Genomic DNA, 15792 nt, shown 5'->3' on the forward strand with positions numbered 1-15792 from the left:
TTGCCAGCCTTAATCCTTGACATTGTTCTTAGTGCCTCCTCCCTGCCTCACCTTTCTAGCACTCCTACATCTAATTCATATACACCTTCTACTGATTTTATGTCTATTGATTTTATGTCTCTGTCTTTAATGTCTCTGAAGTCTGCCCACCCTTCTTTTTTCCCATTCTCCCCACACTTTTTCCAAGCAGATCTACCACAGTGTCACTACTTAATCACTGTAATAACATCACTCAATCTATTCTGTGCATGGCAGCTAAAGTGATCCTTTAAAATACCCATATCTGATCTTGGCCCTGTGCAGTTAAATATCCTTTAATATCATCCTTTTTCTCTCAAGATAAAGACCAGGCTCCTCAATATGGCTCTTTTAGCTATGAATGATTTGGATGTGATCTATCTCTCGAGCCTCATTTATCATTATTCTTCTCCAAATATTACAATCCAGTTACACTGACTTCCTTTGAGTTTTTCAAATATATTAGTCTTCATTATGTACTGGATTGAAATATCTATTGGGCAGGAAGATCTATCATTTTCATTATTATTTCCTTTTTGCCTTCCTTAATACATGGAGTATAGTAAGGTAGTACATTTTTAATAAATACTTGTGGAGAAAATATATGTGATAGGGTACTTTTCCTTTCATGATAGTAATGGAGCCCAGTATCATAGTATAGTTTTAGAAGACATTCCAGGTCAGTAAGACCTACTTTCCAAGGATCTTTTATGAGTAGGAAGAAGTCTTTTTGGATAATACAAATAGACAGGAAAACTGCTGATTTTAGGTATTTAAATCATCAAGCTGCCTGCTCAGAAGCATGATTCAAATCATTATCTGAAGATATTTACTCTCTTGTAGAGTTCAACTAGTGAAACCACTTATATTTCATACTTCCTCTGACCTTCAATGTTTATATTTAAAATTTCCTGTTCTGTTTATAATCTCTAGGGCAAACATAAGTCTTCTCAACCTACAAAGACTTTGGTAATATTGTGTACATAAATGTTCATTGTCATTGGAATGATTTTAAATACTTATTAGTATTTTTATTTCTGGAAACTCTGACAGATATAGTTTTCAAATTACCACTTTTAAAAATACTGATTGATTTGCTCATAATCAAATTTATATTAACCACTTATTATTTTATATAATTTCGTAACAAAAAATTATTTTCCTCATGTAGGTTACTTGTTAGTTGGCTTGTTTTATTTTTTCTGCCTTCCATGCTCCCCTCTGCTATGGCTGTGGGTTCCTGCCTCACTTCTGTTTCCCTAGTATTGCATATTTCAGTGAATAGCACCTCCATCTTCTTGGCTGGGTAAGCAGATTCCTCCCTTTCCTTAATCCCCACATGCAGTCCATCAGATCCAACAACCTAAAGAGCACAGTGATTGCTGACGTTGGGTGACATGACTTTCCTTTTTGCTTCTGCTGACCTTGGGGTAGTAAGTAGTTTACCCAAAGAGAGAAGGGGAAACCAGCAAAAACTGTATCCAGTATTATGACCCAGATTCAGATTTTTTATTCAGTGTCAGTTTTACCGCACACTATTTGTTAGAAATGAATCACTAAATATGGTATTTGCATCATCCATCTTTATAAGGGTCTTTTTAAAGTTCCTTTGCCACTTTTTGAATAGTGTAAATATATGTAAAAATTTATCTTCATTCACTCCTTTCTTCTTTTTTTTTTATTGTTCTCATGCATCTCCTTCCTACATATATTTGAGACATCATTACTGTTTTAAACAGTCAATATTTATTTAGATTTATATGCACATTTGTCCTTTTTGGTAGTCTTTGTTTATTTCTGTATTATAATACCTTCATCTGGAATTATATTTCTTCTACCTGAAGAACTCTTTTGAAGTTCCTTCTACCTTGTCGGTCTCCTATCAACACATTTTGTCAGATTTTTTAGTGGAAAAAGGTTTTTATTTGTCCAACTTTTAAAATAATATTTTTACTGGATATAGGTTCTAAATTAACAGTTATTTACTTCCAGCCCTTTAGAACTGTCATTCCATGGTCTTCAACTTTCGTTTTTGTTAAAAATCTAGGTATCAGACTTCTTGTTAGCCTTTCGAAAATAATCCTTCCTTTCTTCATTTTTGATTCTCCTATACTTTTTCTCTTTGTTTTTTGTTTATAGCAGTTTTACCATGATGCACCCAAGTGTTTTGTTTTGTTTTGTTTTTCTTTTGAGTCAGTCATGTTTGGAGTTCAAAGAGCTTCTAAAATTTGTTATAGGATATGCTCTATCAGGTTGGGAAAATTTTGACTAATATGTATTTTAATATTGATTCTGCCTCATGTTCTCTCATCATTTTTTATACTCCAATCAAAGATATGTTTAAGCTTTTCATTCGATGTCCCTGTCACTATTTTCTTCCTTTTCCATTCTTCCTCTTCATACATTTGCTTCAATCTAGAAGTTTTCTACTCATCACCTTTTCAGTTCCCTAGTTATTTTTTCTGCTGTGCTAATCTGCTCTTAAATATTTATTTTTCAGTTCCAGAATTTCTATTTAATTGCTGTCTATGGAGTCTAGCTCTTCAGTCACATTTAATATCTGCTTGTTTATTTTAGGGACATATCAATAAGTTATTTTAAGTCCTCTCATCCAAACTGTCAAGTGAAGACTAAGTAAGGCAATAAGAGCCATAGGTATTGTTGGGGACAATGAGTATTATATGGACTTGAGAGTGTTTATTATCATTATCATGGCAAAGTTAATTTTCATAACAAAATTCAAACTATATTCTCTGATAACCCCAATATCTAGATTATCTAAGGGTCTCATTTTACTACGGGTTTATATTTTGGATGTTCTTTTTTTTTTTTACCCCCCCGACTTTCAGTCTCTTGGTCCTTTTTCTGCCACAACTTGTTTTTTAAAATAAATGCTTAATGTTTTATATAAAATTATTTTAGAGCCTCTAGATCATGGTGTAATCAGTTCTCACTATTTGTGGTAGTTATGTTATAACATCACTGAGTTAATAGATACTGGACCAGTGTTCTTAGAGGAAACACAAGATTAGGTTCCTACAGACATCTGTTCATAATATTCTCATTTATCGTCAAACACCCTTGTTTTATGTGTTTCTATTTAAAGAGATACTATTTAATATACGTTGTTGAGCCATTAACATTGAACTCCTGGCCAACAGCACTTTAACTCATGCCTAAATGTAGTGTATCTAACATGCATTTTCTCCATAAGGCAAATACCCATCTTACACTTAGGAGCACTAATCAGCACACCAACACTATGCTTTGAGCTCCTTCTAAACAATGAAAATCACAAAAAGAGGAAACAAATGCAAAATAGGTGGACTAATTACATCACAAAAAGGACACTTATTTACCATCTGAGAACTGAAACAAAGCAGAGTATCTGTCATCTGTTCAACTTCAGCTGAGAATGTGCCAGGCAATCCAAATTTTTCATTGTTCTCTTCATGTCCACAATGACTGTAAAAAACAAAAACACAAAACCCTATGTATTGGTTTTGGTGGGGGGGCTACAAATAAATTTTAGTGAGTAGACAAATTTATAAATATGAAATCTTTGAAGAATAAGGATTGACCATATCTGTCCAGGACAGAGTTTTATTTCCTCCTCACAGGAAAATTATCTTTGTCCAGTCAGTGACTGAAGTGTTTCTAGGATCGTATTTAAAAACATTTAGAGGGGTGCCTGGGTGGCTCAGTGGGTTAAAGCCTCTGCCTTCAGCTCAGGTCATGATCCCAGGGTTCTGGGATCCAGGGTTCTGGAATCGAGCCCCACATTGGGCTCTCTGCTCAGCAGGGAGCCTGCTTCCCCAGCGCCCCGCCTCCCTCTCTGCCTACATGTGATCTCTGTCTGTCAAATAAATAAATAAAATCTTCAAAAAGAAATTTAGAAATGTTCTTTCTTGTTGGCAGACATTAAATGCCAGTTTTTGTCTCATTTACACTATATTGTTTTTAAAATGAGATTTTAGCCTCTTAGCTGCCATCTTTTTAACACTTACCCACTGCGTGTGCAGCTTAGGAATCCCCAAATGCCTTGAGGAAGCCATGTAAAATATGAGACTCTTATCTTTATCATGTCTGTATATCCAAGATGATCTTAGCTCCTACCTTCCTTCTTGCTTCATTGGAGCCCTGAACTACAATTCTCAGTTTCTTAACTCACTAAGACTCTGCATTCTCTAAGCCATAACTTTCTATTTGAACTCTATGCCCTGCAATGAAAATTAGAAAAAAAAAAAAAAGCCTCACGGGAGAAAGCAGTGGTGAGTATCAGGCTCTCTTCAATACATTTTATTTTCTTCTCTGGGAACTTTGTCTCTCAAATCTTTTGTGCCTGAGTCGTTCATCTGTGATTCCAGATGAATATTTTTGTATTTTTCGAAGTTTATATTTGGTGGGAAGATTAGTCAATATAACCTCTTCCTTTTTTAGGCTGATAGAACAAAATCTGGTATGTTATCTATTACATGAATAGTGAATAGACATTCAGTTTACTTACCAAAAGGTTTAGTAATTACTAAATTACTACTACTATGTAACAAGCACGTGGAATATAGCATTGTATAAAGTACATATAGTGGCTTTTCTCAGGGAGCTTAGTATCTAACAAACAATACAGAAAGTTTTTAAAAAATAACATTGTATTATTATAAGGGTGATAAGAGCAGAAATTCATTGTGCTATAGGGATGTATCTGAGGAGTCTTAACTGGGACTTATGAATTCTGGGAAGAATTAATAGAAGAAAGGGTATTTAAATACAATCCTGAAGATTGCAGTTAGTTAGGTAGGAGGTAGAGGGATTGGGGAAAAAGGGGAAAGAGAATATTTTTAAAAGTTTGTTAAAATCATAGCAGAAAGAACTGGCTTTTAAAAGAACTAAAGAGAAAATTGTGCCAAAAGAACAAAAATAGATGAGATTAAAGAAGAAACAGTTCACTGGGTTTTCCAAAAGAGCGCTTATGATTTCATGGCCTTACCATAGTTAATTTATCCAGTTGCTTTATGTTGGCTCTTCAGGTTTTCTCTTTAGAATAACTTCTTATTAACAATCCTAAAGAATATTCTTGGAAGAAAATCTTTTTTTGAATATTCATGTTAAATTCTAAAGATTACATGTGTGGTAATCATAAGATATTAGTGTTTTTATTTGAAGATTTTGTTATGTGTTGTGAATTTGATGTTTAGAAAATCTCTACTTTTTTTGTGTGTGTTCCCACTGGAGGCATTTGAGAGTGCTGAACCTTTTCTAGTCTGGACATTATGCTTTTGGTAAAAATTCCATAGCAGTGAAAAACATTTCCTTCTGGAGGCAATGAAGTTGCTTCAGAGGCCATTTGTACTGCCTGCTTTCCTTTCTAGTTGCTGCATCCTTTTTCAACTGGAACATTTTGGTAAAGACTTCCCTTTAGCAATGTTGCTACTGGTTTACTCCTTACAATACTACCTACCTCTGTGACAAAACATTTCACTTTTCACTTTGCATGTTCCTGCTTTTCTGTTAATTTAATAGCATTTTAGTTTTCATTGGTTACCCAATTTCAACACCTTCTTGGCTAACCAAGGGGAATATCACTTTCCCATAATGACTTTGAGTTACATCTTGACTAAAACCAGGCTGACATTCTGATACAGTTCCTCTCAAGGGTGAACTCAATTTCTTGGGATAACATTTCAGAATTAATCTATAGATTTTATATTTATAAGCATACTCAATAATATTCAATGCTCAAATACATAGTAGAGAATTGTAACTACAAAAAGTAACATGATTTCCCTAAATTGCTAGTAATATAGTGAAGTATTTATGTGAATCATGTATAGTAGAAAGCTGGCAAATTATTATTATTAAATATTTAACACTTAAACATTAAAACATAATGTTCTTACTATATGTTTGAAGGTTTGCAAATATTTAGCTTAAATATTAAACTTTTTATCTAAAGAATAACGTATTTTAAAGAGAATTTAAAATTTGGCCCTTAAAGGACTATATTGGGTAATGATTTGTACTCCTTATTAAACAGATAATTTTTAGGGAATATGTTCATTATTGGGTGTTTTTGTGTGTTTGATGTTATAAATTTGGTAATTTATTATTTTCAAAGCCAGTATATTATAATACCTTTTTACTAAAGAAATGCATTGCTTTAATTAAAATAATTTATTAATTTATAAAACACTAAGAGAATTTGTCAAGAAGTAATTAAATTATAGTAAGAACAAGCCACGGTTTCTCTTGCAAAGTCATTGGTTGTTGGGCAATGAGAATCTCTTAACCTTACAACTCCTTTTTCCTTAGCATGGCCTCATTCTCTTCTAAAAGAAATGATAGGGAATATATGAGCATTTAGGTCAAAACCCCATTGAATCAGTATTGCATATTAAAAACTTACTGAAATTTTTAATAAATTATGACTGAAAATACGTCAATTAATTTCTGCAAGGATGCAAATGAGCTTATTAAAATACAGCTTAAATGATTAAATTCTTTTATGATCAACATTGAAAATATTGAATATGTTAATTAGGATATTAGAAATTGTATATTATAGGACTTACCATTTATGAGGATTTAGTTGTGAGAAACCTTGAATGTCTATGAGAGATCTGTCCTGTTCACCACTGTGTCAGAGGTGCCTAGCACAATACTTTAGCCCTAACAGGTATTTAATTATAGATGGGTATAATGAATTGGTGAAAAGACTGACTCAATTAGATAGGTATCCTAGACAACTACCCAGCAGCTCCATTTAACTAATGAGTTCTTTTAACCCTCATAATAATGCTTCAGTTGTTATTGTTATTTCCATTTTCCAGGAGAAAAAACATATAATAGAAGTATTTGCAAATTACAATTTATCAAATTCTCACTTAAGTAAAAATCACAACTCTATTAGTATAAATGTGATTAGTTGAAGGAGTAGCTCATGTATACTACATGCTTACTATGTGCTTGGAACTGTTTCTGCTTTTTACGATTAATCTCATGTCAACTCCAAGATAGGTACTGTTATTCTCTTCAGTTTATATTGTTACCAGTTAATATTTTAAATATTTCATCTCTCTATATATTATCATATAGAGGATTTTCTCTTTTGTTAAAATTATATACAGCTACTATAAAAAAAGTCAAAGTAGTCCAAAAAATGCAATGGAGAAAGCGGGAAAAAAAGAAAAAAACATCCAGAAAGCATCTGAGATACGGTCCTTTGTTAACAATTGAGTAATATTGGTCCAGACTTATTTCTATAAAAATATAAAGGGATATAGATAGGACTAATTTTAAAAACTGGCATTATATTATACATGATTTTAATATAAGCCATTAAATTAGATATACTTTACAAAAGGAAAATAAATTCAAACTGAAGCAGTTGTTAAATTTCTGATACATATTTCTTTATAATAAATGGCATTAAATTTTTTTTACTTATAAAAGAAATATTATGAAGAGCCTTAAGGTTATAAGTTCAATATGTATGTTTCTTGTTATATTATATTTCAATTTTTGGCTGTATTGAATTTTTGACAAAAAAGATGCGGAAATGATCTCACTTCTATTTCATCTCTACATTATATTGCTTAATTGTACTTTTGTTTTTAAATTGTCAAGGTACATGCTGTTTATTTGTAGTTATGAAACCTTAATTCTGTCCTTTATTGAGTACTAGCTTTATAATTACATATACCCAAAATGTATTCACCATAGTACCTCTGTTTTAGGATTTTTTCAGTTTGGTTAATCTGCTAGTCTATTGTAGTTTGCCATCTAATATAATTTTCATATATGCTGTATTCTCAGTATCCAAGCTTGCTAGAGAATGCCTATTTGTTATTGTCTTTTTGAAAGACAAATTACCTACATATAAATTACTTATGCTACCATTCTTTCAGAATTTTTAGCTATTGTTATACTGTATTTTGAAGTTGAGTGTTGTTATGGGAGAGGCTAAAGAAAACATTTTTAAGACATATTTTGTATGATTTGTTCTTTTAGTTTTAAGCCCTTCAGTTCAACTCTTTAGTTTCAGAAATTTTTTCAATTATATTATTTTGGTCCATTTTTTCCATCTTTCTGTTTTTCTATTGAGAGTCACCCTTTATGTATTTTTTCTTCCAAATAAAATATGTTCTTTGTAATATCTTTTATAAATGCATTCTTTTATATGTGAAGTTGGATAATATCACATAAATATTAAATATAATAAAAATGGGAGAATGTTTGTAGATGGACTAAATAATTGGCTAACTTCAATGTTCCTACATTAATAGATTAGTGTTGGTTGAGTCAATATCTTTGGCTTTATAAAGAATAAGGTACGGGTTCTTAATGGCATAAGTCAAGCCAAGAATAATGTTATTTCTTTTTTTTTTTTTTTTTAAAGATTTTATTTATTTATTTGTGAGAGAGAGAGAGGGAGAGAGAGCAAGCACAGGCAGACAGAATGGCAGGCAGAGGGAGAAGCAGGCTCCCTGATGAGCAAGGAGCCCGATGCGGGACTCAATCCCAGGACGCTGGGATCATGACCTGAGCCGAAGGCAGCTGCTTAACCAACTGAGCCACCCAGGCATCCCAATAATGTTATTTCTTGTACTTTGTCTCATTTGTTGAGTGGTTTCTTTTATTATAAAAACATGGTTCTTAAAAATGGTGATAGAGCTCTGGGTTAGTTCCATTTTAGTCACTAAATTTATCCAAGCTTTATTTCTGTTCAGTATGATTTGAAATTTAGAAGAAAATCTTAGAACATTGAGCCATCTTGGTGGCTCAATCTGTGCTTATTTTAGCGCAGTTTCTCTAGGAACACTATTTTTTCTTTATCTTCCATCTCATACTTTTAATGATCTAAACAATAGATTGTTTTATAGCATTTCAGGTAAGGGATATTTATTTTCTCATCCTTCTGCCACAAATCTTTGCAATATCTTAATATTATCTGGTAATCTCTAACAAATTCCAATTTTTGTAGCATTTTGACTCTCTTGCACTCAATTTCTAAGAGATTAAGCTTGCTGGAGCTTCCCTGATATCTGTTCTTTCTTAGAACTGAATGCTAAACTCTTTATTCAATTCTGTAAACAGTAAAGTATCCTACAAATATTTTTGTTTGTTTGTTTTCTATTGCTTGCAACCAAATAACTACTTGCAAGAGAATGAAATTATTTTTCTTACTCTTGAAAGAGTAAGGGACTAGGGATCCCTGATCCCTGGCAAAAAATAAATTAGACATTCACAAAATCATATGTAATATGAATTATTTGTCTTAAAATATTTGTGATAATTTTATAAATCTTTCCATATAAAATGTAAACTTGATCTTTACTATTGTTCCATCTGTTTTTGGATTGGAACCTTTTTCTTCTCTTAAAATTTTTTTAGTAGTAAATATTGTTAATAGCAAAGGACTGAAATAGAGATATAAAAATGAAGTGTAGGATAAAATATAGCAGAATTGAAGTAGAAGTTTGCAGTGCAACTTGAAAACGTCAAGGGAACTCCCTTCTTGTCTTTGAGAGAATGGAAACCTGATGGATGAAGGGAATCCCTGAAGGACACGTGGTGTCTTGTCATACCCTAATATGTTATAAGAGAAAGTCATAGACAATGTCAGGCTATAACTAGTGTATCACACTGATGATGAGAAAAATACCATGAGTCCACGTGACACTACCTTTATGGCTCTGCTAAGCCAAGATAATGCAAATATTTCAAGGAGTTGTCCCTATACATAACATCCAAATTATTCTTCCTCTGGAGGCAGCAAATACTGGGTAAGTTCTTTAAAGCCTATACTTAGTAGCAAAAACAATTGGAGAAATTCACCTTTTAGGGCTCCAGAATTATGGAGACTTGAATGAATTTACTATTGTCTACATAGTTTTATAGTTCTACATATGGCTTACAATTTACTTGAAGTTAAATCTGTATAGAAATACCAACGAAAGATTCTTTTTGAGAAACTTTCAAATGCTGTATTTACATAACAATAACAACTACATTTTTATAAAAACAGTTCTAATTCTACCCTCTGATTTGGGAGAGAGAGAAAGACACAGAGAGAGAGAGAGAGAGAGAGAGAGAGAGAGAGTTACTACATTGTTTGAACCTAGCAGACGTTCCAGTGAACATTTTAAAGGAGACTTTGACACCAAATGTATCTTTTAGTCTTATGCTCAGCTATTAACACTGTTACAAGTAAAAGATTTTAACAGAAATTTGAGACCCAATTAGAAGGTCCAACAAAAATATAATCTCTTACGTCCTGTCAGTAGCCAACCTAAAGACCTACAAGAGTGATGGAATGATAGATATGCAACAAAACACCCCAAAATTTTGTAAATGACTGTGCTCATAAAAGGGAAGTTTTATAGTAGTAAAATTATAGCAGGAACCAGTTCCTGGCCACATGAAGATATGTTCCTATTGTGGGCTGAATTATGCACTCCCCTAAATTCATATGTTGAAATTTCAACCCTCAGTACCACAGATTGTAATCATATTTGGAGATAGAAACTTTAGGAAGTAATTAAGGTTAAATGAGGTTATATGGGTAGCCCTGATCCATGTAATTATATTTGGAGATAGAATCTTCAAAAGGGTGGTTGAGTTAAAATGATTGCAGTAAGGCAGGGCCTTATTCCAATATGACTGGTAACTTGCTAAGAAGAGAAAAAGAACTAGGAGAATGCATATAGAGAAAAGACCATGTGAGGACACACCAAGAAGACTCCCCATCTGCAAGCCAGAAAGAGAGGTCTGCTGACACTTTGATCTTAGACTTCCAGACTCCAGAGTTGTGAGAAATAAATTTCTGTTGTTTAAGCCACTCCCATGTGATACTTTCTTATGGCAGCCCTAACAAACTAATATAATTCCCATTTTCCAAAAGTTCTCTCTTTCAGGATAGTGGGTGTTTTTGTTTGTTTTTGTTTTGTTTTTAACCTCTTAGTATGAATTAGATCATTTTCTGTTCATGTGGAACCACAGTACAATCAAGCCACTATTTATAGTATAGCTAATTTTTCAAGCTTCTAAGTGTCTAATGCAGCACAGGCATGCATTCTAAATTCACTTGACTATTGCTATGTTTTTTTAAGAACCCGCTTTCTAATTCTACAGCATATGCTTTGGTTTTTGTGGTATACTAAAAATTCAAGTATATCTTATTCAAACTCTCTCAGCAGCAGAGAAAAGTCTAGCAAGAGAAAAATTTTTACTGAATTAAATTTGGTGCTTACACAGCCTAAGAACATACTCTCAAAGATCTCAGTAATACATTCCACAGTTTTTGCAGGCTACATAATTCCCGGTATGAGCTCTGGACTGAATCATTATTCTAAAACCTATTTTGCCCTACAACATCAGTTGAATATTGTATCCTCGTAGATCAATTAAATGAAATATAGGTGGATGAAATAGAAAAATGGCTGAATTCAGGCTTGGAGGATTTCCTTTTATTTGTATACCCTTACCAGGTTTTGATTTGAGACTATTGGTGACCACTGAGAAAGCAGCTGATCATTGCTATCATATAAAAAATCCTTGGTCAAGATATAAGCTCTGATAATCATTTACTCTTTGCAATCAATACTCCTAAAATCAAATTTCTTATGGTATCCCTGAATTTCAAATGTATTTGCTTACATAGAGATACTATAATACAATCAAATAATCAAAAATACTATCCTCCTGATTGCCAACTACCCAACTACCACTGCAGGGCTGGTCTGCTGTTGGATATGTAATTTGACTTCAACTGAATGGATGCTGCCAAATTATAGTTTTTACGGTTTTTAAGAAGATACACAGGAAATCACCAGACCAGTATGTGGAAAAGATAAAGGAAACCAGTAATACTGAGTGTCTAACTTCAGTCAAGCACCTGTGTTCCTTTGGCATAACAATCCCTTTCAGGAATCGTTTAAAATATATATTTGTACCCCCAGTTTAGAGAAAAGACTGAAGCTTAGATTAGGCCAAAATATTTACCAAATGGATCTCTAATGCTGTCTCAAGATCAATTCTTCTAAAACCATTTTAGACCAACTGAGTCATCTGTCTCTGGTAAATACATGGTAACTGAACTTGCATTGTTCCTTGTGACATTTAAGGTCACTGTGAGCACTGAGATACAGCAGTTTTAACAGCAAGTAGCCATACCAAAGAAGCATTTATATAATGAAGCATTTGGCCAGAAAAACACTGTCAGATGGACCATGAGTCAGCACAGTTTGTTTCTCCATATATACAACCTGAATCCACTCAGTTGGGTTCCTTTCTTAAAAATTGTGTCCTGACCGATGTGATTCCACATTTTCCCTAAGTAAAAACACTTAAATTTTGAGTTATGTGATATTTTCTCTTCTGAAGGAGTTAAATAGACTTTTAAAAAATCTGACTTTAATACATGGGGTTAATGCTCATATTATGATTTGGGGGTTATAAAAACAACAATAGTATTTATTTAGAACCCATGCGTTAGTCACTACGCTAAATTGTTTCACACATGTTAGGGTGAAGAGGCAGAATAGCTTAAGTTGTTTATTTGAGAAACAAATCTTGTAGGAGAGTATCATCATTAATATGTATACTCACTGTATTATTGCTTTACTGGCACATTCCTTTCTTATTTGTCCCTTTCACAATTCAAAAGAGGATCATTCAAGACTCAGTTACTTGTCGTTCCTTTTTGACTACACAAAAAGCAAAGAGAAATGAAGGAAGGCATTTGCTTGTGCTAAGAAAGCCTCCTTTAGGAAGCTGAAAGGGGCTGTAATTAGTTCTAAAATACTATCTTATATCCACTGTGCATATATTTTTCCACACACAGAAAATTGAACATTGGAGACCAAAGGGTCTAGAATGTAAAATGATGCAGTTAAACTCCGTTTAGAAATAGTTGTAATGCAATTCCCAGTTGCTGGATTGATTTGATCTTCTTATCTTGGGAAGAAATTGAACCCTACAACATCACCAATATTTTCTAATTCCTCTCTGATATTGTTATAAACTGACAGTGATTGATTTTGAGTAATTATCCTGAAAAATGAATTAGATTAAAAAATAATCTTCCTGATTATAGAGGAGTCTAGTCCATTTTTTGTAATTAGTCCCTTTTTAGAAAGAATGATGAGATCACATTTGATTAACACAATGGATTTCTTACGTGCTATTTGACTTTGCTTTGAAAAAAAAAACTGTATGTTAAATGCAAATCTTTAGTAAAATCCAATTGTGGGTAAAATTCTTTTGGAAGGAAGTAGCATATAATTAAAGTAGACAGAATAGCAGAAGCAGGGGGCCTGAATTGTGTATTCCTGGCTTAGCCATCAGTTACCTCTGTGAACCCAGATGACCTCCCTGGGTTTCATTTTCTGCATCTGTAAAATGAAGGAGTTCAACAAGATGCTCTCCAAGGTCCTTTCCCCTTCTAACATTCTGTTTTTATGTATTACATAATTCCATCTTATGTAAATTAATGGCTCATTTTCCATGTAGCTCTCTAAAGGAACATTGGAGGGAGATTAAGGGAAAGTGTAAAGAGAGACTACCTAATAGGGGAAATCATAGTTCCTTTATGTTTCATTGCTTATAGGAAGGTACTCTCAAGAGTAGTGCTTCTTAAACTTTAATTTGCATTCCAATCACCCAGGAATCTTGTTAAAATGCAGACTCTGATTCAGTAGGTTTGAGGAGAGACCTGAGAATGTGCATCATCACTAGCACATTCCCAAGTGATGTCTTTGCTGTTGGTTCCGCAGCACATTTTGAGTAGCAAACTCGGACTGTGAAAGTGAAGTATATACAAGAATCTGGGAAATAGTTAAAAATTGAGATTTTGGGATTTACTCCAAAGAATCAGAGATTGGGATAAGGTCTAATTACAAACTCTGAATTCTTAAGAAACATCCTATGTGATACTTGATGCCAGTGGTTCAAGAATCAGAACCTAACACAGTCATGGAGTCATGGAAGGGATTTTTGTACTTGCTCTTCTCACTAGCCCCTCTTTCTTCTATCCAGGTTCTTTTCAGACTTCAGCCAGTGACTAATTTGTTTCTGCATTTGTTTTCAAAATAACCTTGCAAAGGCAATTTTATGGTTTGCTTTTGTTAGTCTGTTCATTTCATGAATTACCTGTTGTCCAGTTAAAATGGGAGTAGTGTATGTAGGGCTTTTGTTTGTGTTTTGAACTCAAAGTGCACAGATGTTTCTACGTCTTTGACAATTATTTATGAGGTCACCATAAAGGAAGCATGCTATAGTAGAGAGAAGACCATATGTGAAGACAGCCCAAGCCCTGGTTCTTGCACTGATAACCATTCATTCTTTCACTGCTTTTTTTTAATATCTGAAACTGGGAGATCTTGGGTACCAGTTAAATTAGTTGCTAAATTACTGGCTTAATTAATTGTTAGCATGCTCAGCTTAGCGTGTCGTTGGGAGTAGCCAACTACAAAAATAATGATTAGTGTTTAGAGGGATAAATTCATAGAATGCTTCAAATAAGTCACTTGTAGTTCTTTGATCCTCAGTAAAATATTTGACCTATCTGTTTCATTTGTGAGAATAATAGGCTCAAATAGGGGATTTATATGTGAACTGATCATGGTATACATATGACTGTACACGTGGCTCTGTTGGGTAATATTGAAAGTTAAATAAATAGTCACTTTTGGGGCACTGGGGTGGCTTAGTTGGTTGAGCATCTGACTCTTAATTTCAGCTCACAGCATGGCTTAGCGTCCTGGGGTCTGGCCCCACACTCAGTGGGGAGTCTCCTTGGGGATTTTCCTGTCCCTCTGCCCCTTCTCTCTCTCTCTTTCTCTCTGTCTCTCTGTCTCCCTTTCTCTGGGATAAGTAAATAAATCTTTGGAAAAAAATATAGTCACTTTCGTTTTGGAGACTGAGAAGCAGAAATAATAGTAGATATTGATCCGAAGATAGAGTGAGAGAGATAAGAGAATTATTACAGAAATTGGCTTATGCAGTTAAGGAGGCCAAAAGTCCCAGAATGTGTTGTCTTCAAGCTGGAGAACCAGAAAAGCCACTGATGGAATTTAGCGATTGAGTCTGAAAGCCTGAGAACCAGGAGCTCTGATGTTTAAGGGCAAAAGAAAATTGATGTCCCAGATCAGCCAAAGAGAGAGCAAATTCATCCTTCTTCCACTTTTTTGTCCTGTTCAGGCCCTCCACAGTTGTATGATGCCTTCCCACACGTGGGGAGGGCCATCTGCTTTACTCAGTTTACTCATTCAAATGCTAATCTCTTCTGGGAACTCCCTCATGGAAACACCCAGAAATAATGCTTTACCAGCTGTGTACCTCTTAACCTAATAAAGTTGACACCAAAAAATTAACCAACGTAGACACAGAGGGGTATGTTGGGAGGATGGTGATAATTTCTTAGGGGGAAGCTGAGGAAGGTGAAGAATGAGCTCTCCAGTTATATGAGTTCTATCAAGTTCTCTGGATAGAGGGAATAGAAGAAGAAAGTTGTGTTGGGTCCCCCAATAATGGGTCCATGGTCAAAGGAGCAAGACTGATACAAAGCGAAGGTCAAGCAAAGCTTTATTTCACGCCAAGCATCAAGAATCAAACTGACTGGCCAGGGATGTCTCTTGCAAAGAGGCGACGACCCTGCCTTACAGACTAGCTTTTAAGGGCAAAGGCCATGTGGTTGGGGCTGGCTATGCACAGGTGGCCAATGAGATTGTAACACAGAGAAAGCTGCACAGTCCTCCTAGGTCACATATAAGTGAC

This window comes from Enhydra lutris, unplaced genomic scaffold, assembly GCF_002288905.1.
Source record: "Enhydra lutris kenyoni isolate GAN:26980312 unplaced genomic scaffold, ASM228890v2 scaffoldscaffold16, whole genome shotgun sequence".
Taxonomy (NCBI): Eukaryota; Metazoa; Chordata; class Mammalia; order Carnivora; family Mustelidae; genus Enhydra; species Enhydra lutris.